Source organism: Rhipicephalus microplus, chromosome 9, assembly GCF_043290135.1.
Source record: "Rhipicephalus microplus isolate Deutch F79 chromosome 9, USDA_Rmic, whole genome shotgun sequence".
NCBI classification, from domain to species: Eukaryota; Metazoa; Arthropoda; class Arachnida; order Ixodida; family Ixodidae; genus Rhipicephalus; species Rhipicephalus microplus.
Genome location: NC_134708.1, coordinates 83,031,217 through 83,053,320, shown reverse-complemented (window position 1 = coordinate 83,053,320; position 22,104 = coordinate 83,031,217). Strand labels below are relative to the sequence as shown.

Below are 22,104 nucleotides of genomic sequence, written 5' to 3'. Positions count from 1 at the left end.
AAGAACACAACCGGCCGAAGTTCCGTTTGCGTGACTAACTCTGGCATAATATTTAGACGTAAACCGCAGCATCATGCTCCGGGTCTCCTCCTCACCTTCCACTTTTGTCTCCTGCACGGCTAACACGTCAATATCTTGGTCAATTAACAGGCGATACACTTTGCTTTTTCTTGGAGGCCAAACCTCGGACATTTAAGGTTGCAAAGCTCAATGCCCAGTGACTAGCCATCGTTACTTGCAAAAGAAAGGAGGGAGGAGGCCCGGAGCATGGTGCTTACCGTGTACGTCTAGCTCCCTGATAGACGTCTTCGGGGCCATCCGGTGGTCCGGCATCAGTTAGCTGCGGGTCCCTTGGAGTGCCAACCGGTTGGTCCACAGGTAGATTGGACCTCGCTCTGAGGCCCGAGTGCCGCCCCGGTGTCGCCTTCGCTGGTGGTCCCTCAACTTTGCCCTCGTGAGCAGTGCCCGCAGATTGCTCCAGCGAACGCTTGACCGCCGAGCTCATGTTGATCCCGCGGGTCGTTCCATGCGCTGGCATGTCGCGTCCTCTCGCCGCTTGCGTCGACATGTCCACCAATTGGCTTTGTGCGTCTTCAGTGGAATTCTCTTGGCTGGTGTCCAACTCAGCTGTTTCTTTTTCCTCGGGTTCCGACGCTGTATCGTAATCTTCAGGCGAAACTGGCCCGCGTTCAACCAGAGAACTAGTTGCGTCTCCTGCCCCCTTAGCCGCGTCTTCCGCCTCAGCGGCGTTCATTGTCTGCTCTTCGATCTCATCGCACGTTGCAGCGCTCGTAACTGCTGCATACGACCGGACGCACTGAGCGTCTCCATGTCCAAATCGCCGACAAATTGAACACCGTGGCACCCTGCAGCCTCGCCGTACATGACCAGTCCCTTTGCACCGCAATCATTGCATAGGCCTGCCCGGCGCCACAACTAGGGCCAATTCCCCCGCAACGCGCACTTGGTGCGGAAGGTCCTCCACCGTAACTCCACTCTTTAACTTGAGTAGCACGGTTCTCGTCGTCAACGCTTTGTCGCTGACGCCGTCGACTCTCCAGCGCTCTCGATTCACTTTGACAACATTGCCGAAGGCCGCGAACGCCGTCCGCACATCCTCATCGGCAACTCCGTAAAGCAGCCAATGAAGACGCAGTTTTATCTGCCGGTCATGGGGATCAACGATGAGACACCGGTGTCCCTTCACCTGAAGTTCCTTGAAGGCCAGCAGTTTCTTCGTCGTGTCTTCTCCGTTTAGTGTAACCGCCCAGACGTGATTAATCTGGAACGCTCCGAGTGCTATGATGTCCGTTAGCACTCCCGTGAGGCCCAACGCGTCTCTGAAGTCTTCAACCCTGTAGGGTCTTGCTCGAACGTCTCCGTGCAAAAACACGGTATTTAAGGCAACGCGTCATGTTGGCAGATGAGGCAGAATGACTTGGTATTCTTCAGTTGACCTGTTACCGCGGCCCTCAAGGGCCGCTGAAGCCGCTCCGACGGAGCCCTGCATCCTGCGTCCGTTCACTACCGTGGCCGAAAGCAGAATCCGATTGCGCCACGGAGGCAGGCGTGCTGTACTCTCACCACTGTCAAAACATTCCTCGAAAGCTATCAGAGCAAAGAAAAAAGAAGTGAGACAACGCCCCCGGGAGGGCTCGAACCTCCTACCTTTCGGTTAACAGCCGAACACGCTAGCCGATTGCGTCACGGAGGCAGGCGTGCTGTACTCTCTTTTTTTTCTTTATTTCCGGTTCAACTTCACAAACGGGTTACTAAGATAAATATATTACAATTCACAACGAACAATACAATAGACTTAAAAAAAACTAAGCCCATCAAGCATTACTATAACACATCACAGGACACAGGACAAACAACTTTATTTGGTCCTGAAAGGCAAGGCAGCGGGCCAACTATGTAGGTCCCCACCCAGCCGTTGGCTAGTGCCATGTCGGAACAGAGAGGCCATGCCTCTCCGCTCGTTTACGGGCCCTCTGGACAGCCTGAAGCTGGACGTCTTGTCTGGGGTCTGTGATTGCCGTCGTCCAGTCTTCTTCTGTTTTAAAATCCTGTAACGCAGGGCACTGCCAGAGCATGTGACTCAAAGAGCAAAATTCACCACAATCTGGGCAAAGTTGATCAATATCCGGATGAAGCATGCTCAGAAAGCCCCTAGAGGGGTAAGACCCCGTCTGGAGCATGCGGAGCGTGCTTGCTTGTGATCTGTGGAGCTTATGATGGGGAAAGGGAAAAGTCTGTCGCTCTCCTCTGTAATGAGATGTTATCTCGAGAAAAGTAACGAAAGGATCACTGTGGACGAGCTCTCCCGAACCCACCCGAGAGACCACCCCGTCGCGGCTTGTGAAACCTCGCGCACAGTCGTGGGCTATTTCGTTTGGGTTCAGGTGACCCGGCAGTACGTCTGGTCCCATGTGAGCAGGAAACCAGACTATGTGATGAATAACGTCTGAGGGGGGTTTGCTGTGGAGAATTCTGGCTGCCTCTGTGGCTATCAATCCCGATGCGAACGCCCTAACGGCCGCTCGGGAATCGGTGTACACCGTGGTGCGTTTCGTGTCCAGTAATGCCAGCGCTACAGCAGCCTGTTCTGCTACATCGACCAAGGAGGTCTTCACTGAAGCTGCCGAGACAAGTTCTCCCCTGTCATTGACTACTGCCACGGAAAACCCGCTGCCGCCGGCGTGGCGCGCCGCGTCCACAAATGTCTCTGTTCCGGAGAGGTTCTTTATGAAAGCCCTAGCCCTCGCCAATCTACGACCTTTATTGTGTTGGGGATGGATGTTTCGTGGAAGAGGGTCAACAATAAAGGAATTCCTTGTTTGATAATCAAGCTGCGTAGTTTCTCCCTGATTGAAGATAGGACGGAGGCCTGCCGCATCGAGCAGTTTTCTTCCTGTTTTGAAACTCGATAACCGAATTATTTGTGCTGACCTTTGCGCTTCAATTAATTCCGAAGTGGTGTTGTGCACTCCCAACTTCATGAGCTTTTCTGTGCTAGTCGTGATTGGGACGCCGAGCACCTTTTTGACACTTTTGCGCATGAACGTGTCCAACTTATCCCTTTCCGTTTTGGTCTAATTGAGAGCCGCCACTATGTATATGATATGGCTCATGAGGAAAGCGTGGTGGGCCCTAAGGAGGATATCCTCGCCTATATGCCGCCCTTCTTGTTGGACACCCGCATAATTAATCTCAGAATGTTCTCTGTTTTTGTGGTGAGATGGGCTATAGTCTTTGCGTTGCATCCCTTAGAGTCTAATAAAAGCCCCAGAATTTTCATAGAATTGACTCTAGGAATTGTGCGACCATCCTTGGTGCAAACGCTAATGGGCACCTGATCGAGAGGGGTGAGTCCCCTAACACCTCGTCTAGCCTGTCTGTACAGCAGGAGTTCCGACTTTTCCGGCGAAAGCGCCAGTCCCGTACCTTCCAGGAAAGACTCTGTAACGTCCAGAGCCTCCTGTAGAGCTTGTTCAACCGCCGCCTCCGATCCTCCGGGACACCAGATTGTAATGTCGTCAGCATATAAAGCGTGTCCGACATTAGGAACTTTAGAAAGGCTTGCCGACAGCTTGCGCATGGCTATGTTGAATAGAAGGGGGGAGATAACTGCCCCTTGGGGAGTACCCCTTCGTCCGAGTTTGAAAGGCTCCGAGACTGATTGTCCCAGTTTTATTGCCACCGTCCGACTCTCGAGGAAAGATTCAACGAAGGAGAAGAATTTAACTCACAGGTTCAAAGCCGATATCTCCTTAAGAATATAGTCGTGTTTGACAGTATCGAATGCTTTAGTGAGGTCCAGTGCGAGGACCCCTTTTACATCTTTGCTTGGAAAGTCAATTATGTGTGTTTTGAGGAGAAGCATGACATCTTGCGTGGAAAGTGAGGGCCTGAAACCTACCATATTATATGGAAATAGGTCATTCCTCTCGATGTAGCGCGATATCCTGTTGTGTACTGCATGTTCTGCTACTTTGCTAAGGCAAGAAGTAAGGGAGATCGGGCGGAGGTGATATAACACATCACGTCCTAGAATTCCTTCATGGTCAGTAGGGCTTCTACCCTTTCTGCCCATGAAGGTACACATGCGTCTGTTCTTACTACCTCGAGTAATCTTGAGATGCTTTCTTTGAAATACTCTCTTGCTGGTCTCTTCTGTCTGGGTCACAATGAAATCCAGCCATTCTAGAGCGCTATATACTGTGCAAGGCAGTCATCATGATAAAATCGAAAGGTAATACATCCTCATTCTCTATTGCCAAATACCTGATCCCATGAGGGTCAACGGGAACTCTTTTTTGATTGTCCTTTGTAATACGTCCCAAAAATAAACTCCTTCCCAACAGTGCAGAAAAACATGGTCAATAGTTTCCGGTTTCTTACAGATTAGACAGTGAGATCCCCAAGGCATATAAAACCCCCGCTCCTCTAGGAAGGTTCTTACAGGAAGTGTTCCAGTGTGTAATTTGAGAAAGAACGTTTTCGCACTTGGAGCTGCTGGCATTTTTTTAACTCGCTTAAGTACATTCTGACCCTTGCGTGCTGTATATAGCGCTCTGTACAGTGGAATGGGGAGCATCGTGTCACATAAATCTTTGTACAGTTTTTTTCTTTCCAACAGACCACAGGTAGTCAGTTGAAAACCGAACACACAAAAACCGCACGCTGGCCACAACTTCCTTCATGTATCCTTGCACAGCCCCTGTGGTAACATGAGTGCTCACAACAAACTCGGGCAACAGTCTACTTAGTTTTGTTTGACACACTGTTAATAGGAAAGGATCTCTTGCCTCACGAAAAAAAGAAAAACCTATTTACTAACTGCTTGATAAACAGATGTCCTAGCCCAAGGCCTCCACACATCACCCGTCTGAACAAATTCGTGCGACTGCACCTTTCCCAGTTAGAACCCCACACAAATACTGCAAACACCCGATGTATTTTTTGCACATTGACCCGGGAACAGTACAGCAATTGCATCACATACCACAGCTTAGACACAAAAAACCAGTTGCATGCAGTAGCCCTAGCAAACATGGACAGATAGGTTGCATTCCACCTATTCGCTTTCTCTTTAATTTCTTTCGTTTGCTGTGTCCAATATTCATCAGTACTTTTGTATGACTCGAGAGGTACTCCGAGATATTTAACTGGCGTTCTTGTCCATTTAATGACTGCAAAAAATTCTGGTGTTGAAGGCCAATATCCATGCCAGAAGCCGAGGCATTTACCCCAGTTTATATGGCTTCGTGTAGCTTCGGCGAAAGATTTAGAAACTCTGATTGATTCTTCAATACCGTCATAGGAAGTGCTACAAATCGTAACATCATCAGCGTATGTGAGTAATTTGACCTCTGATGATTGTACTCTAAATTCATTAATGATGTCATTCTGCAATATCGACTGACATAAAGTTTCAATATAGATGCAAAACAAAAGTGGACCAACAGGGCAACCTTGACGCACTGAGCGCTCAATTCTTATGGGGGGGCCCAATGTCTTGTTGATAATTAGTCTCGTACTACCGTTCCGATATGCCATGGCTACTCCGTCAATAATTATCTTACCAACATTAATGTGCTTCAATACTGCAAACAAAAGAGCGGGGGAAACGCAATCAAACGCTTTCTCCAGATCCAGCTGGAGTATGGCCACACGAGCATGACAGGTGTCAACACATTCGAGCACGGATCGCATTTTATGAACGTTTGTAATTATGGACCGACCTTTTATTCCACACGTTTGGTGTGGACCGACGATATCTTTTATTACTGACTGAAGTCTGGCCACCAAAATTTTCATTAATATTTTGTAGTCTACGTTTGTCAGTGCGATTGGCCTGTACGCTGTGACGTGCCTGAGTTTTTCAACCTCGTCTGTTTTCGGAATCAGAACGGTACGCGATTCACCAAAGGATGGTGGTAATTTCATTTCCTCATATGCCTCATTAAAAACGCCCGCAAGTATTGAAGACAATTCGCTTTTAAAACATTTGTACCACTTGGCACAAAGACCATCTGGTCCTGGAGATTTCCCAGGATTTAACTTATCAATCGCCCGCTCAACTTCAGATGCAGATATAGATAATTCCAAAGCGTTTTTCACTTCCTCACTCACTTGCGGCATGCGTCCTAAATATTCGTCTTTAAACCTTTCTAGGTTTTCCTGTCTACACGCAAAAAGGTTTTCAAAATGACTTGAAAATACGGATAAAATGCTGTCCGTATCAGTTACTTCGTGACCATCCTTCTCTATTTTCTCAATATGATTCCGTCGAGCGTTCGTTTTCTCCACCCCTAACGCTCTTTTGGTTGGCGTCTCTCCAGCCGCTAAAGCCTCAGCCCTAGCACGGACGAGGGCACCACGGTAGCGTTCCTCGTCTTGCAGTGCAAGTTTCTGCTTAATATTGCGTATGTCAATTTTATACTCTCCCGGTTGTTTGCACTCCAAGTCTATTAGTCTTTCCAAAGTCTTTCGGAGTTCTTTTTCTTTCTTTTTCCTTTCATAACTCAATGCGCAAGAACGATCAATAGCTTTTATTTTTATTCGCTACTTGAACTCTTCCCATTGTTCTGCAAGTTTAGCTCCATCATCCATTTTTATTTCATTGATGCAGTTCATAACCTGATCTAAGAAATATTCGTCAGTGATCAAAGTGGAATTCATCTTCCACAGCTCCCATGAGAAAGTTCCACCTTGTGTTTTCTCTCCCATATCACATTTAACTAAACAATGATCGCTAAAGTGTATTGGGTAAACAGTATATATCTTGCAGTGGGCTATTAACTCAAGCGACACGTAAATGCGATCAAGGCGCGCATGGCTATTCCCCTGAAAATGTGTGAAACGCACCTCCCGCGTTCCCTCCATACAGCTGCCCACGTCTTCTAACTCGAATTGAGTAACTACGTCCGCTAGCGTCCTACTACTTTTATCGTAATTGGCGCATCCATTTGCTCGATCTCGCCCATTGAGGACGCAGTTAAAATCACCAAGTAGTACAGATTTCCTTTCCAATGTGAAGTACTGTTTTAGGCTTGAAAAAAAAATGATTACTCCTCACAAATGGTTGATGCATAAATACACACTATACGCCACTGACATTCATTGAATACAAAATTATTGGAAACCAATCTACCAGACGGGCAAGCGAAGGTATCTTGCACTACCAGACCCGGTAACTTCTTAATGAACAAAACGCAGCCTGCAGACGTGCGTATTGCTTGACTTACAATTGCGTGGTAACGCGCCGTAAACCTCAGCACCATGCCCCGGGTCTCCTCCTCACCGTCTACTTTTGTTTCTTGTACAGCTAGTACATCCAGATCATGATCCACAAGTAGCCTGTAGACTTGGCTCTGTTTCCGCTTGGCGGCAAGACCTCGAACATTTAACGTTGCCACTCTAAGTTTCGGTGCAACAGTTATGTCTACACAGTGAAGAAGTTAGCCCGGGGCATGGTGCTTACCTTCGGCGTCTAGCATAGAGCTAGACATCTTCGGAGCCTCAAGGTGGACACGTGCCACTGGAGGACAAAGGTGGCCAGTGTTTGTCCGATATCGGGTTTGGACGCAGCCTTGTGCTGCTGCGTCTGAACGAAGTCGCCTTCGCAGGTGGCCCCTCTTCTTGCTTTTCGCTGGACGCCTCACGCCGTCCTGCAGACTGCTCGCGGGGTCTTTTGCTTGGCGCCCCACCACTGATACTCTCGCACGACACTGGAAGTTCGGTTAATTCCACCGGCTCAGGCTCCTTCGATGAGGTGCTTGTGAAGCCTTCTTCGGTTTGGCCGGCTGGCTCTTAGTAACCACCTCCCCAGATGCTATGTCTGCTTTGGCTGTTGGTTCATCACCACCAGTCGGCGTAACTGTACCTGTTGAAGCTTCAGGGTTCACCGCGTCGCCTGCGCCTTTCGCCGCGTCTTCAGCCTCGGTCACGTCCATCACCAACTCTGCTGTGTCTTCACCTTCGGCTGATCCGATAGCCGATGCGTACGTGCGCACAGGCGTGCTGTACTCTCACCACCGTCAGAACATTCCTCGAAAGCTATCAGCGCAAAGAAAAAAGAAGTGAGACAACGCCCCCGGGAGGGCTCGAACCTCAAACCGTTCGGTTAACAGCCGAACGCGCTAGCCGATTGCGCCACGGAGGCAGGCGTGCTGTACTCTCACCACCGTCAGAACATTCCTCGAAAGCTATCAGAGCAAAGAAAAAAAGAAGTGAGACAACGCCCCCGGGAGGGCTCGAACCTCCAACCTTTCGGTTAACAGCCGAACGCGCTAGCCGATTGTGCCACGGAGGCAGGCGTGCTGTACTCTCACTACCGTCAGAACATTCCTCGAAAGCTATCAGAGCAAAGAAAAAAGGAGTGAGACAACGCCCCCGGGAGGGCTCGAACCTCAAACCGTTCGGTTAACAGCCGAGCGCGCTAACCGATTGTGCCACGGAGGCAGGCGTGCTGTACTCTCACTACCGTCAGAACATTCCTCGAAAGCTATCAGAGCAAAGAAAAAAGGAGTGAGACAACGCCCCCGGGAGGGCTCGAACCTCAAACCGTTCGGTTAACAGCCGAACGCGCTAGCCGATTGCGCCACGGAGGCAGGCGTGCTGTACTCTCACCACCGTCAGAACATTCCTCGAAAGCTATCAGAGCAAAGAAAAAAAGAAGTGAGACAACGCCCCCGGGAGGGCTCGAACCTCCAACCTTTCGGTTAACAGCCGAACGCGCTAGCCGATTGCGCCACGGAGGCTGGCGTGCTGTACTCTCACCACGGTCAGAACATTCCTCGAAAGCTATCAGAGCAAAGAAAAAAGAAGTGAGACAACGCCCCCGGGAGGGCTCGAACCTCCAACCTTTCGGTTAACAGCCGAACGCGCTAGCCGATTGCGCCACGGAGGCTGGCGTGCTGTACTCTCACCACCGTCAGAACATTCCTCGAAAGCTATCAGAGCAAAGAAAAAAAGAAGTGAGACAACGCCCCCGGGAGGGCTCGAACCTCCAACCTTTCGGTTAACAGCCGAACGCGCTAGCCGATTGCGCCACGGAGGCTGGCGTGCTGTACTCTCACCACCGTCAGAACATTCCTCGAAAGCTATCAGAGCAAAGAAAAAAAGAAGTGAGACAACGCCCCCGGGAGGGCTCGAACCTCCAACCTTTCGGTTAACAGCCGAACGCGCTAGCCGATTGCGCCACGGAGGCTGGCGTGCTGTACTCTCACCACCGTCAGAACATTCCTCGAAAGCTATCAGAGCAAAGAAAAAAGAAGTGAGACAACGCCCCCGGGAGGGCTCGAACCTCCAACCTTTCGGTTAACAGCCGAACGCGCTAGCCGATTGCGCCACGGAGGCTGGCGTGCTGTACTCTCACCACCGTCAGAACATTCCTCGAAAGCTATCAGAGCAAAGAAAAAAAGAAGTGAGACAACGCCCCCGGGAGGGCTCGAACCTCCAACCTTTCGGTTAACAGCCGAACGCGCTAGCCGATTGCGCCACGGAGGCTGGCGTGCTGTACTCTCACCACCGTCAGAACATTCCTCGAAAGCTATCAGAGCAAAGAAAAAAAGAAGTGAGACAACGCCCCCGGGAGGGCTCGAACCTCCAACCTTTCGGTTAACAGCCGAACGCGCTAGCCGATTGCGCCACGGAGGCTGGCGTGCTGTACTCTCACCACCGTCAGAACATTCCTCGAAAGCTATCAGAGCAAAGAAAAAAGAAGTGAGACAACGCCCCCGGGAGGGCTCGAACCTCCAACCTTTCGGTTAACAGCCGAACGCGCTAGCCGATTGCGCCACGGAGGCTTTTTTTTTTCTTTATTGCCTGTTTTCGTCTCACGTAAACAATACACATATTAACTGATAATTACACAACACAATCCAAAACATTGTAAAAAACCGTGGCTCAAACGATGTGGCCACGCATCTGTTAAAATGTTTTTATCGTCGATAGTAATTCGACGCGCGGCAGCCATTCTGGGGGGAATTCCTGCCACTTTTGTTCATCCACAAAATTTCTTATATACTCTTTGAAGTACTGGGTGGGTGCTCGTGCATCTACATCAAAGTGCATGGCTGCCATCCTGATTGATTGATTGATATGTGGGGTTTAACGTCCCAAAACCACCATATGATTATGAGAGACGCCGTAGTGGAGGGCTCCGGAAATTTAGACCACCTGGGGTTCTTTAACGTGCACCCAAATCTGAGCACACGGGCCTACAACATTTCCGCCTCCATCGGAAATGCAGCCGCCGCAGCCGGGATTCGAACCCGCGCCCTGCGGGTCAGCAGCCGAGTACCTTAGCCACTAGACCACCGCGGCGGGGCATGGCTGCCATCCTGGATTTCCAATTGCTATGAAGAGCCATAAGCATTATCATATCATATGGGGTACCATCGTCACTTTGTATTTGCAAATAGCGGATGCCATATGCATCAATGGGGAAGTCTTTTTTGATCGTGCGCTGGAGCACGTCCCAAAGAAAGATAGCATCCCAGCAGTCAATGAATACATGCTCCATTGTCTCCTCCTTTCTGCATATTATGCAATGCGTGCCCCAAGGAACGTAGAACCCCTTTGCAGCCATCCAGGTTTTGACGGTCAGCGTACCGGTATGTAATTTAAAAAAGAAATTCTTAGCACCTGGCGATAGCCTTGACGCGCTTTAGTACAGTGTTGCCATGGCATACATTGTAAAGGGACCGATACAAAGGCACTGGTAAAAACACATCACATAGGTCCTTGTACAACCTTCTTCGTCGGACTTGACTCAAGTATTCAAGTGAAAACCGCACCGACAGAAACCTACAAGAAAGTACAACTTCGCGGAGAAAGCCATAAACACCACCAGGTACGCTGCAGGTTGATACAACCATGTTAGGCAAGTGTTGCCCCAGGCGAAGTTGACAGACAGTGCGAAGGAATGGGTTGTCGACGTCTCTAAAGAAACAAAATCGATTGACTACCTGTCTTAAAAACAAATGCGACAAGCCAAGTCCTCCATTTCGCACTCGAAGAAATAAATTGGTCCGACTCGATCTTTCCCAAGACGATTCCCACACAAAGACAGCGAACACACGGTGAAATTTTTGGATGTTTACCCTTGAACAATGTAAGACTTGTAAGATATACCAAATTTTACTCACTAAGAATATGTTGCAAATTGTGGCTTTAGAAAACATAGACCAATTCCAGCCATTCCACTTGTTCACTCTTTCCCGCAGGTTATCCACTTGGCTCCTCCAGTACGAGTCGCTGTCTTTGTAGCATTCGAGGGGACACCCAAGTATTTCACCGGTGTCGTAACAAACCTTATGCTGGCAAAACTGTCTGGGGTTTCTGCCCAGTCACCGTGCCAAAAGCCAAGGCATTTTCCCCAGTTTACAGCGCTGCCACTTGCAGCACAGAAGTTAGTAACGCATTTGACAGCATCTGCTATGCTCTCAGAGTCCGCGCAAAAAATGGCAATATCGTCCGCATAAGCCAACAGTCGGACTTCAACCTCGTGCAGCTTAAACCCACGGACACAGTCATTCTCTATGACACTCAAACAAAAGGACTCTATGTACAAACAAAACAATAGTGGTGAGAGAGGACAACCCTGACGGACCGAACGCCTGACTGGGATGCGCTTCCCCACCACCTTGTTAACGATTAGCCGCGTTGAGCAGTCTCGGTACGCCATGACAACCCCCTCTTTGATTATTTTCCCTAAATTCACATAATCTAGGATGCACAGCAGAATTTCATGAGGCACCCTGTCAAAAGCCTTCTCGAGGTCGATTTGCAGCATTGCGACTCGCGCACCTATAGCGTCGCAACATTCGAGGATGCTCCGGGCTGCGTGTATATTCGTGAGGATAGTTCGACCTTTAATGCCGCACGTCTGATGCGGCCCCACGAGCTCCGTAATGACTGTTTGCAACCTTTTAGCTAAGATTTTCATGAATATCTTGTAATCTCCATTAGTGAGGCAGATTGGGCGGTAAGAATTTACTCTGCGCAGTGCAACGGGGTCTTCCGATTTTGGTATAAGAACAGTGTGAGATGATGAAAAGGACGGGGGTAATATTTTCAGCTCGAATGCCTCATTATAAACGTCGGCTAAGACTGGTGTTATTTCAAACTTGAAACCCTTATAAAAGGCGGAAGTCAGGCCATCAGGGCCAGGCGATTTCCCGGGATGCATACTTTCAATAGCACTGTTAACTTCCTCTTCCGAAATGGGTTCCTCCAATATTTCTTTTGTATTATTGTCAAGCTTCGGCATCAGCGGTAAAAAATCTTTTTTAAAACGATCGACATCAACTGAGCTGGCGGCGAATAAACCATTGAAGTGCTCAAAGAAAGCACGCTCGATAACATCTGCGTCATCGCTGACTTCACCCTCGTGTTCAATTTCTGTTATCTGATTACGACGCGCATGCCACTTTTCTGAGCCCAACGCCCTTTTTGACGGTGCTTCTGCCGTTATCAGTCGCTCGGCTCTTGCCCGAACCATAGCACCGCGGTATCTTTCGACATCGAACCGCTCAATTTTACTTTTCAACGCGCGAATATCTTCAAGAAACATGCCGGGCATTCTACATTCTTCGAGGAGCAATTTTTCCAGGTTTCTGCGCATGAGCTTTTCTTCTGCTCCTTTTTCTCTGCTTATAGCGCTCGAGCGTTCCAAAGCCTTCAATTTAACGACCTGCTTGAAGTTCTCCCATTTTTCTCTAAACGTGTTTTTACTGCGAACTTTCATTTTTTCAACTTCCGTCATTACTTCCTCCATAAATTTTTCATCACTCAACAGATTCGAATTCAATTTCCATAGTTGCCACTCGAAGGCCCTTTTCGTTTCTTTCGTGCTAGCTACTACAAAGCTAACCAAGCAGGGGTCACTAAATGAAACGGCGTTAACACAGTATGCCTTGCAAAGCGGCACCAATTCTACACTCACGTACGCCCTATCTAGTCGGGCATGGCTGGCTGCCTGAAAGTGGGTGTACTGCGTAGTCCGGCCACCACCGAGACATTCGGCCACATCCTCCAAACCATGTTCTCTTACTGTATCGCTTAAGACAGCCGTACTTGTGCGCCACGGAGGCTGCACGTGAGCTTGGGCTGGAAAAACGGAAGACAATAAGAAATTCAGTGTCAGTAGTAATGAATAAAGATGTGACACTGTTAGAGCCATTTCAGTTAATCACGAGGCTGCATCCGACACAGCTGTCGTCTTATCCTCGAAATACCACTTGCACCTCGTGGCGTTATGTCCGCCGGTGCCATAGAAGCCTAGGATATAACGAAGCGTTCTGTCTAAGCTAATAAAGACATTACAGGTTTACTCTATGACTCGTAGCACAGTCGTAATTGTCCAGCTCGATCACTCAAAGCAATGAACATTATTCGCACTAATGAATGTGAAAAATACGTACCCAACATGTTAACAATAATTAGCTGCTCTAACTTATCAAAACTACCTACCACACAATACATAATGCAAGTCATGCACTGTAATCTCAGTTATACAAGGCGTATCTTGAAGAAAATCTGAGCGTGGTGTGGATTTACCTGTTGTCATCGCCTTAATCACTGTCAGATTCAGCGCACTGACTGCAGGGCAAAGGCGTCTGCTATGATTTTCAAATTAACACAATTTTTTGCTTCAGGTGTTCTCGTTATACACTAAACTTCCCAATTAAAACTATAATTTCAATGTATGCGGCATCAAACGTGCTATACAAATGTCCCGCTGGTTCGACGATATTTCTGTTGTCTTAAGCTCTTCTTTTTTTTTCGCACATCGCATTGTTGCGATGAATGCCACAAGTAATTGCAATGCGTGTCAAACACTTTGCAGTTCCCACATTATAAACTTGCACAGGTGTCAGTTATTCGTTAATCTACCGCTCTTCCTTTCCAATATAGCCGCTTTATTTTGAGTCACAAATCTGGCTTTGTGCGATAAACAGCTCGTAAAATTTAAGAGAACACAATTCACGAACAAATTCTTACATTTTCTTGATTGATTGATTGATTGATTGATTGATTGATTGATTGATTGATTGATTGATTGATTGATTGATTGATTGATTGACTGATTGATTAATTGATTGATTGAGTGATTGATTGATTGATTGATTGATTGATTGATTGATTGATTGATTGATTGATTGATTGATTGATTGATTGATTGATTGATTGATTGATTGATGTGTAGGGTTTGACGTCCCAAACCCACCATATGTTTTTTTAACATTACTTGAGAAACACAGAGTATTAAGATGAGCACAGTATGGGTTTTAACGTGGCCATTCAATCCCAACACAGCTAGTTCAAATTATCCACGATTATGCTACCACACTAAATGAAGTTGAACAGCTAAATGTCATTTGAATGGACTTTCAAAATGCCTTCAATAAAGTTTAGCACAAAAAATCATTCAATAAATTGTAATTCATTTTGAAAAATATGAAACTTATTCTGTGGATACACGCATACCACCAAAAAGGACAACAACTTGTTGAACCTAATGGCAGCTGCTATAATAAACTTTCTGTGGATTCCGGTGTTCATCAAGGCTCAGTCCTCGGACCCCTTTTATTTCGTTTATTTGTGAACGATACAATCACCCACCTTTCTGTAAATGTAAATCTTTATGCTCAAGATTGTGGATTATACATAAGAATATCGTCTGCCGGAGATCAGATAAGGCTGAATTTTCTAATTAACAAGGTAGTTTCGTGGCGGTAAAAATGACAGACAGTTAGTAATTACAACAAAACAGTCTTTATGAAAATAAAATTTTAAAAAATTATTTACGTTCTCAGTATGGCACTAATAACGTCACTCTAACAGAAGATGCAGAATATAAATGCCATGTCTTATGGATAACTAATGGTCTAACCTAGAAGAAACACGTTGACATAATTAGTACAGGTAACTGTCTACCCCATCTGTACGCATTCCAGCACAAAGAACAATCATTTGTCCAATGTATGATTATGGTTTGATAATGAGAGATCCGTTCAATAAACGAAACATTAATCAACTCAGAAAAATTGTAAAATGAAAGGTTATGTTTTGTTTTAAGCTCCTACGGTAAAACATCAGTATCTAAGCTATTGATCGAAAGTGAACTACGATTCGTTGCGAGTGAATCCTAAGTGCAAAATATATTTCATTAGTGCCTCTGAGTGAGCTCCCCAATTTCTGCCGACATATGCTCGCAAGTGGTTCGCTGTATACATGACACTCAAAAGAGCGACTTAAGTTTTAACAAAAATGACGAACACATTCACTTGCCAAACAGGCGCAATGCTGTGCGCTTCTTTGTTTGTGAGTTGTTTTTTTTTTTTCAAAATGGTGCAGCTGTCCGAAAGCGTACTCTTGCCACCATGAAAAAGAAAGAAATAGAATAGAGAAATATTCACGGGGTGGTGAGAAAAAATATCAGCCGCCCCCGGGAGGGCTCGAACCTCCAACCTTTCGGTTAACAGCCGAACGCGCTAGCCGATTGCGCGACGGAGGCAGTCGTGCTCCACTCCCACCACCATCAGAACATATCTTCAAAGCTATCAGCGCAAAGAAAAAAGGAACACACCAATCCCGGGAGAGGTCGAACCTCCAACCTTTCGGTTAACAGCCGAACGCGCTAGCCGATTGCGCGACGGAGGCAGGCGTGCTGTACTCTCACCACCGTCAGAACATATCTTCAAAGCTATCAGCGCAAAGAAAAAAGGAACACACCAATCCCGGGAGAGGTCGAACCTCCAACCTTTCGGTTAACAGCCGAACGCGCTAGCCGATTGCGCGACGGAGGCAGTCGTGCTCCACTCCCACCACCATCAGAACATATCTTCAAAGCTATCAGCGCAAAGAAAAAAGGAACACACCAATCCCGGGAGAGGTCGAACCTCCAACCTTTCGGTTAACAGCCGAACGCGCTAGCCGATTGCGCGACGGAGGCAGGCGTGCTGTACTCTCACCACCGTCAGAACATATCTTCAAAGCTATCAGCGCAAAGAAAAAAGGAACACACCAATCCCGGGAGAGGTCGAACCTCCAACCTTTCGGTTAACAGCCGAACGCGCTAGCCGATTGCGCGACGGAGGCAGTCGTGCTCCACTCCCACCACCATCAGAACATATCTTCAAAGCTATCAGCGCAAAGAAAAAAGGAACACACCAATCCCGGGAGAGGTCGAACCTCCAACCTTTCGGTTAACAGCCGAACGCGCTAGCCGATTGCGCGACGGAGGCAGTCGTGCTCCACTCCCACCACCATCAGAACATATCTTCAAAGCTATCAGCGCAAAGAAAAAAGGAACACACCAATCCCGGGAGAGGTCGAACCTCCAACCTTTCGGTTAACAGCCGAACGCGCTAGCCGATTGCGCGACGGAGGCAGGCGTGCTGTACTCTCACCACCGTCAGAACATATCTTCAAAGCTATCAGCGCAAAGAAAAAAGGAACACACCAATCCCGGGAGAGGTCGAACCTCCAACCTTTCGGTTAACAGCCGAACGCGCTAGCCGATTGCGCGACGGAGGCAGTCGTGCTCCACTCCCACCACCATCAGAACATATCTTCAAAGCTATCAGCGCAAAGAAAAAAGGAACACACCAATCCCGGGAGAGGTCGAACCTCCAACCTTTCGGTTAACAGCCGAACGCGCTAGCCGATTGCGCGACGGAGGCAGTCGTGCTCCACTCCCACCACCATCAGAACATATCTTCAAAGCTATCAGCGCAAAGAAAAAAGCAACACACCACTCCCGGGAGAGGTCGAACCTCCAACCTTTCGGTTAACAGCCGAACGCGCTAGCCGACTGCGCCACGGAGGCAGCACGTCTCCTGGTGCTGGAAAAACGGAAGACAATGTGAAATTTTGTCTGAGTAGTTAATGAATTCGCAATGAGAGATGCGTCAGAGTACAAGCCCTTTCGGTATTTCTCGAGGCTGCATATTAGACAGCTGGAGTCATATCTTACAAAATATCGCTTGTTTTCACCGCACTGGCGTCATGTCCTAGGTGTCACGGAAACACAGAATGTAGGGGAGATTTCTTTTAGAGAATGAATAAACTATAAATATAAGATATAAAAAGGTACAGCACAATAGCCATCATTAGGCCCCCATTTTACAAGCGATGGGTATCATTTGCATTAAATGTCAAAAATGCGTACTCGACCAACTAACCTCATATCATTGTTTGGCTTACCAAAATTAAGTACTTCACAATGCATATTACAAATCATGAATTGTAGCCATCAGCGTATCACTTGGAATAAAACCTGAGGGTGTTGTGGACTTGTGTTGCACCACATGTAAATTTTACATCTTACAAGTTGTAACGAGGCATCTTTTGAGTTGTAAATTATTCGTATACGCCACTCTTCTTTGTATAACTACACGCTACATTTCAATCTATAAACCGGACTACGTGTAACATTCTCGAAAGCACCTGAGTGTGCTGTTACGGCAGTTGTATAGCTTGCGCATTTAAAAATGCAGTCAGAGATATAGTTAAGTAGAAAAATAGCTTTGCCTTCCGTGATGCAATTTCTTCAAGGGTTCGTCACTCCCTAAACGAATAGTATGCAGACACAAACTTTCGAAGATGAGTTCAATTAGTCATACAAATATTCCATAAATATAAATACTGGTCTGCGCAAATTGAAAGCTCGGTAATTGCTAATATAATATTTTATTCAGACATTAAAGTCAATTTTCCCATGGTGCACCTGTTCAGATTGTCACTATCGGGACGTCAGACTAGAGTATCAATTCTAGGGAAACTATGGTGATACTAGTGCTTCGTGCACCACTATCGCTACTTGTGATGACGTCAGGTACGAAAATATCTGAAATGGCCGCTTTTGCGTCACCGATGGAGCCGCAAAGCGGGGCAGCCGGGAAAACGTCACATGATCTTGCACGAGCACGTGGCGAGAAGCTCACACTGTGTCGCGACGTTTGAGTCCAGTGGTAACGGCCACTAGCTTTTAAAAAAAAAAGATATTGTAATTAATTTTTCACGCTGCTCTCACATTACCAGTACACATTCGGCCCTTGAAGAGCTTTCTTTTGAAGCAAAAAAAAAAGAAAAGCGGAAGGGAAAATTTTTGCTTCGGTGATCCTTAGTACCTGTTGACTTCAGCAAATCGATTACAAAAAAATAAATAAGTAAAATGCGTGAAATAATTAATGGTTTGCCACAGTGGTGTAAGTGGCTACGCTGCACCTCTGCTGACTAAAAGGTCGCGGGTTCGATTGCAGCCACGGCGGTCGTATTTCCGCGGAGGCGAACTGGTCTATCGAACCCCGTGTAGTGTGCGATGTCAGTGGACGTTAAGGAACACCTGGCGGTCGATATTTGCAGAGCATTCCACTACATATCTTTCTCAATCATATCCTGGTTCCGGGACGTTAAATCCCTAATATTACAATATGATATTTAGGGTTAAACAGTGACGTGCTGCAATGTAAATGGCATATATCTCTGAAACCTAGGTGTAACATCTCCGGTCACAAAGAAATGTCGCATCAAACTTTTAATTTCCCCTCATTCGAGAGCGTCGTCCCCGAAACACGACCCATAAACGTGTCGTAAAACTGTACTGCAACACAACTATGGCACAGTGCCAGGGAGTTGTTATCAGTGGCACGCACGCAGCGGCGTCAGTGATGCCCTTGCACAACTCAAACTCACATCCAACCTTTAGGACGCATGTTCGTGCGTGCGTTGCATCTGTATGAATATATATATACGCATGGAATCTTGAAGATTCTCAGTAGTTGGGATTGATTGATTGATTGATTGATTGATTGATATGTGGGGTTTAACGTCCAAAAACCACCATATGATTATGAGAGATGCCGTAGTGGAGGGCTCCGGAAATTTCGACCACCTGGGGTTCTTTAACGTGCACCGAAATCTGAGCACACGGGCCTACAACATTTCCGCCTCCATCGGAAATGCAGCCGCCGCAGCCGGGATTCGAGCCCGCGACCTGCGGGTCAGTGGCCGAGTACCTTAGCCACTAGACCACCGCGGCGGGGCAGTAGTTGGGAGGAGAGGGAGATTGCACTACTTCAACCCGTCTTACCTTGGCCACACAAATACTGAGTAGTAACGGCAACGTTTACTGCTATAAACATTGTATGTTTTCGTAAAGCACCATTGGCGCGTAGTTAAGTTGAATAACACGGGGTATAGAGAGCTGCAATTCTCGCTCTTTACTCTAGTTTGAATTACGTTTTTTTTAATTGTTTACGTATAATTACGGTGCACTTGTCATTGTAGTGCACTTTTAGTTCGCCATACATCACGTGGCAGAATCAAAAGTTGGCGTCAGTGACAGATCTAGAGAGGGGGGGGGGGGGGGCAGCATGTGTGATCGCCCCTCCTCCGCCCCAAAAAAGTCTGTGTCAGCACATACCCCTCACTCCAGTGCTCACAGTCCACCTCTTATCATCAATTAGGACAAATGAGTGAAGTCACTGTGAGAACATATTACCAGTGTTTATGCTATGAAGGGGTTTTTCTGATAGAAGCGAAAAAATTCGGCAGATCCCACGTACCTGCAAATCGGCATTATGCGAAACATGCGGAGGGAAGGTGACGGTGTTGTGATTTTTTCATTGAGCGACACATCATGAAATGATGCTCAATATATGTACAAATGCTGCACGCGCAGGCATATGCTGAACAGTTGGAGATGTTTATGTAACCAGTTGCTTGCACTTGCGCAACGATGCCAACTGGAACATGCGTATCAGCAATACCAGAAACTGATATAAAGTGCTGATGCTCGCGAGGATGCTGGCCCTGGACACTTCTACGCAAATCAACTTCAGCGCATGGAAACTAACCACAGTTGATGTTAACCCGGCGTGACGGCTGCATCAAAGGAGTACGTATGTAATGTTTATAAAATTGGGTAGGCAGCACTGCAACCACTATTGACGTTTCACGAAGATCAGCGCCTATTTGAAAAGTAGTTCCGATACCTGGCGTAGCTCTGTGGTAAAATGCGTCATTGCCACGCAGAAGGCTTGTGTTTGATTCCAACTGGGACCCTGACATTTATCATTTTCAATCATCGGTTCAACGCTACCGATGTCGAGTATTTCTTAACACTCGCACGTTAAAGTACCCGTGTGTGTTCTCGTCGTTCCTGGGTAGAAGCTAATTGTCACTCACCTGTGGCACATACCCGCATACCAGTGGCACATACCTGCCCGTGAGTATGTGCCACTGTCTGGCGAGAAGTGTTTGACGACGTAGGCAACGGCATTGTGACATTATTCATGTCTTGACCAGGGCGTCATATTCGTCAAACGATCTTAACTCCCATGCTAATTTTGGTTCACGCTAAGTTAAGAGGGTGACCACGAGAGCACCCAAACGTAAGCGGCTAGATAGATAGATAGATAGATAGATAGATAGATAGATAGATAGATAGATAGATAGATAGATAGATAGATAGATAGATAGATAGATAGATAGATAGATAGATAGATAGATAGATAGATAGATAGATAGATAGATAGATAGATAGATAGATAGATAGATAGATAGATAGATAGATAGATAGATAGATAGATAGATAGATAGATAGATAGATAGATAGATAGATAGATAGATAGATAGATAGATAGATAGATAGATAGATAGATAGATAGATAGATAGATAGATAGATAGATAGATAGATAGATAGATAGATAGATAGATAGATACGCTCAAAGTCGCCGAAGTCGTAAATGTCGTCACCCTTTCCAGTGACACCTTAAGCAACCGCCTCCCCCCCCCCCCCCCACCCCTCCCATAAAATGAGTGGCTGAATCCATGCCTGGCCGGCGTTGTATCCAGGCTTAGAGCGACACCGGCAAGAGCAAGATGGCGGCACCTTTCTTGAATACAGGTACCGTACAGAAAGAAAATATTAAAAAGGTAACGAAAAAAAAAGAGACCCTGCGAGATAAAAAAATTGCGCCGCCCCCGGGAGGGCTCGAACCTCCAACCTTTCGGTTAACAGCCGAACGCGCTAGCCGATTGCGCCACGGAGGCTTGCTGCTACTGCTGCCTGTAAAAACAAAAGACCTAATAAAAATCTAGGCTACTAACTACATTTCGGTTATTTCAACGTCAGCGTTGTAAAAGAACACAGTTTTGCGATTGCGGTGTTAGTAGCCAGCGTTGTGCCCGAAGAACATTTCCCGCCGCGCCATTCATTAGTCGTAGACCGAAGCGTGTCCTACCGCGCGAAAAGCTAAAAAGAATATTTATTCGAAATATCTCCATAAAAGCACGAAGAAAAGTGCTCGTAATGTGCAGCATTTTCTTTGACACATAGTGTTAGCAGGCAGCGTCGTTGCACGAAACCGGAAGTCGTCCAAGGGCGTTTTTTTTTTCTTTTGTAAACTGTGATGGGATCATTTTGATATGTTATGAGCAGCTGCATCCGAGGCGCCTATATGTTGTGTTGAGAGGTCCACCTGTGCTCTCGACGTACGGAGTCGTCAGCAGCAGCTGTGAGTCAAACTAGAGATCTGACGGAGTGCGTTTCTCCGCAGCAACAGATGGTACTTCGGAGGTATTTGAACGACCTTCTGTTCGAATGCTTATCGAAAATCACCACGTCAGCAACAAGCACAGAAGTCTGCCAAGTGGACACATTTTTCTCTAACGCTGATGTCACTCTTTCGTTTTCCCTTTTTTTTTTTAAGAAGCATTTCATCTGTTCGCGGGCTGCACTCACGAAGTTAGTCACGTGAGTGGCCGGGATTCTGAAGCATATTGAAGCGCTGGGAGAGGGGGTGGGGGCGGAATCTGAGCAAATTGTCACATAACGTTGTCATTTGAACTTCCATATATCATATATGGATAATTTCTGAAAAGGATTTGATTTCAGATTTCGAGAAACATATCGGCATTGATCTCCAGAATAACTGAAATTTTACAGCTTCAATATCATGCCGTATTATACTTGCATTACCTGTAAAATGCTAGTATAATTGCATCGCACATCTACTGCCATCTGAAAACTAATAATTTTTTTTCACTAATCAACATGAATTTCATGAAAGTTTGTCGTG

The 22,104-nt window shown here is 46.8% G+C and overlaps 16 non-coding genes across 16 annotated transcripts; all 16 read right to left on the bottom strand.

Moving 5' to 3' along the window:
* Window positions 1–1,640: 1,640 nt before the first annotated feature.
* On the bottom strand, window positions 1,641–1,714 carry TRNAN-GUU (transfer RNA asparagine (anticodon GUU)). Its single transcript has one exon. It is a non-coding gene; the product is annotated as a tRNA-Asn (tRNA).
* A 6,382-nt stretch (window positions 1,715–8,096) lies between these two features.
* On the bottom strand, window positions 8,097–8,170 carry TRNAN-GUU (transfer RNA asparagine (anticodon GUU)). Its single transcript has one exon. It is a non-coding gene; the product is annotated as a tRNA-Asn (tRNA).
* Window positions 8,171–8,246: 76 nt separating this feature from the next.
* On the bottom strand, window positions 8,247–8,320 carry TRNAN-GUU (transfer RNA asparagine (anticodon GUU)). Its single transcript has one exon. It is a non-coding gene; the product is annotated as a tRNA-Asn (tRNA).
* Window positions 8,321–8,395: 75 nt separating this feature from the next.
* On the bottom strand, window positions 8,396–8,469 carry TRNAN-GUU (transfer RNA asparagine (anticodon GUU)). The gene has a single exon. It is a non-coding gene; the product is annotated as a tRNA-Asn (tRNA).
* Window positions 8,470–8,544: 75 nt separating this feature from the next.
* Window positions 8,545–8,618, bottom strand: TRNAN-GUU (transfer RNA asparagine (anticodon GUU)). The gene has a single exon. It is a non-coding gene; the product is annotated as a tRNA-Asn (tRNA).
* Window positions 8,619–8,694: 76 nt separating this feature from the next.
* TRNAN-GUU (transfer RNA asparagine (anticodon GUU)) lies at window positions 8,695–8,768 on the bottom strand. The gene has a single exon. It is a non-coding gene; the product is annotated as a tRNA-Asn (tRNA).
* A 75-nt stretch (window positions 8,769–8,843) lies between these two features.
* TRNAN-GUU (transfer RNA asparagine (anticodon GUU)) lies at window positions 8,844–8,917 on the bottom strand. The gene has a single exon. It is a non-coding gene; the product is annotated as a tRNA-Asn (tRNA).
* Window positions 8,918–8,993: 76 nt separating this feature from the next.
* TRNAN-GUU (transfer RNA asparagine (anticodon GUU)) lies at window positions 8,994–9,067 on the bottom strand. Its single transcript has one exon. It is a non-coding gene; the product is annotated as a tRNA-Asn (tRNA).
* A 76-nt stretch (window positions 9,068–9,143) lies between these two features.
* TRNAN-GUU (transfer RNA asparagine (anticodon GUU)) lies at window positions 9,144–9,217 on the bottom strand. Its single transcript has one exon. It is a non-coding gene; the product is annotated as a tRNA-Asn (tRNA).
* Window positions 9,218–9,292: 75 nt separating this feature from the next.
* TRNAN-GUU (transfer RNA asparagine (anticodon GUU)) lies at window positions 9,293–9,366 on the bottom strand. Its single transcript has one exon. It is a non-coding gene; the product is annotated as a tRNA-Asn (tRNA).
* A 76-nt stretch (window positions 9,367–9,442) lies between these two features.
* On the bottom strand, window positions 9,443–9,516 carry TRNAN-GUU (transfer RNA asparagine (anticodon GUU)). Its single transcript has one exon. It is a non-coding gene; the product is annotated as a tRNA-Asn (tRNA).
* Window positions 9,517–9,592: 76 nt separating this feature from the next.
* Window positions 9,593–9,666, bottom strand: TRNAN-GUU (transfer RNA asparagine (anticodon GUU)). The gene has a single exon. It is a non-coding gene; the product is annotated as a tRNA-Asn (tRNA).
* Window positions 9,667–9,741: 75 nt separating this feature from the next.
* Window positions 9,742–9,815, bottom strand: TRNAN-GUU (transfer RNA asparagine (anticodon GUU)). Its single transcript has one exon. It is a non-coding gene; the product is annotated as a tRNA-Asn (tRNA).
* Window positions 9,816–15,458: 5,643 nt separating this feature from the next.
* On the bottom strand, window positions 15,459–15,532 carry TRNAN-GUU (transfer RNA asparagine (anticodon GUU)). The gene has a single exon. It is a non-coding gene; the product is annotated as a tRNA-Asn (tRNA).
* A 1,240-nt stretch (window positions 15,533–16,772) lies between these two features.
* On the bottom strand, window positions 16,773–16,846 carry TRNAN-GUU (transfer RNA asparagine (anticodon GUU)). Its single transcript has one exon. It is a non-coding gene; the product is annotated as a tRNA-Asn (tRNA).
* Window positions 16,847–21,002: 4,156 nt separating this feature from the next.
* TRNAN-GUU (transfer RNA asparagine (anticodon GUU)) lies at window positions 21,003–21,076 on the bottom strand. Its single transcript has one exon. It is a non-coding gene; the product is annotated as a tRNA-Asn (tRNA).
* Between the last annotated feature and the right edge of the window lie 1,028 nt (window positions 21,077–22,104).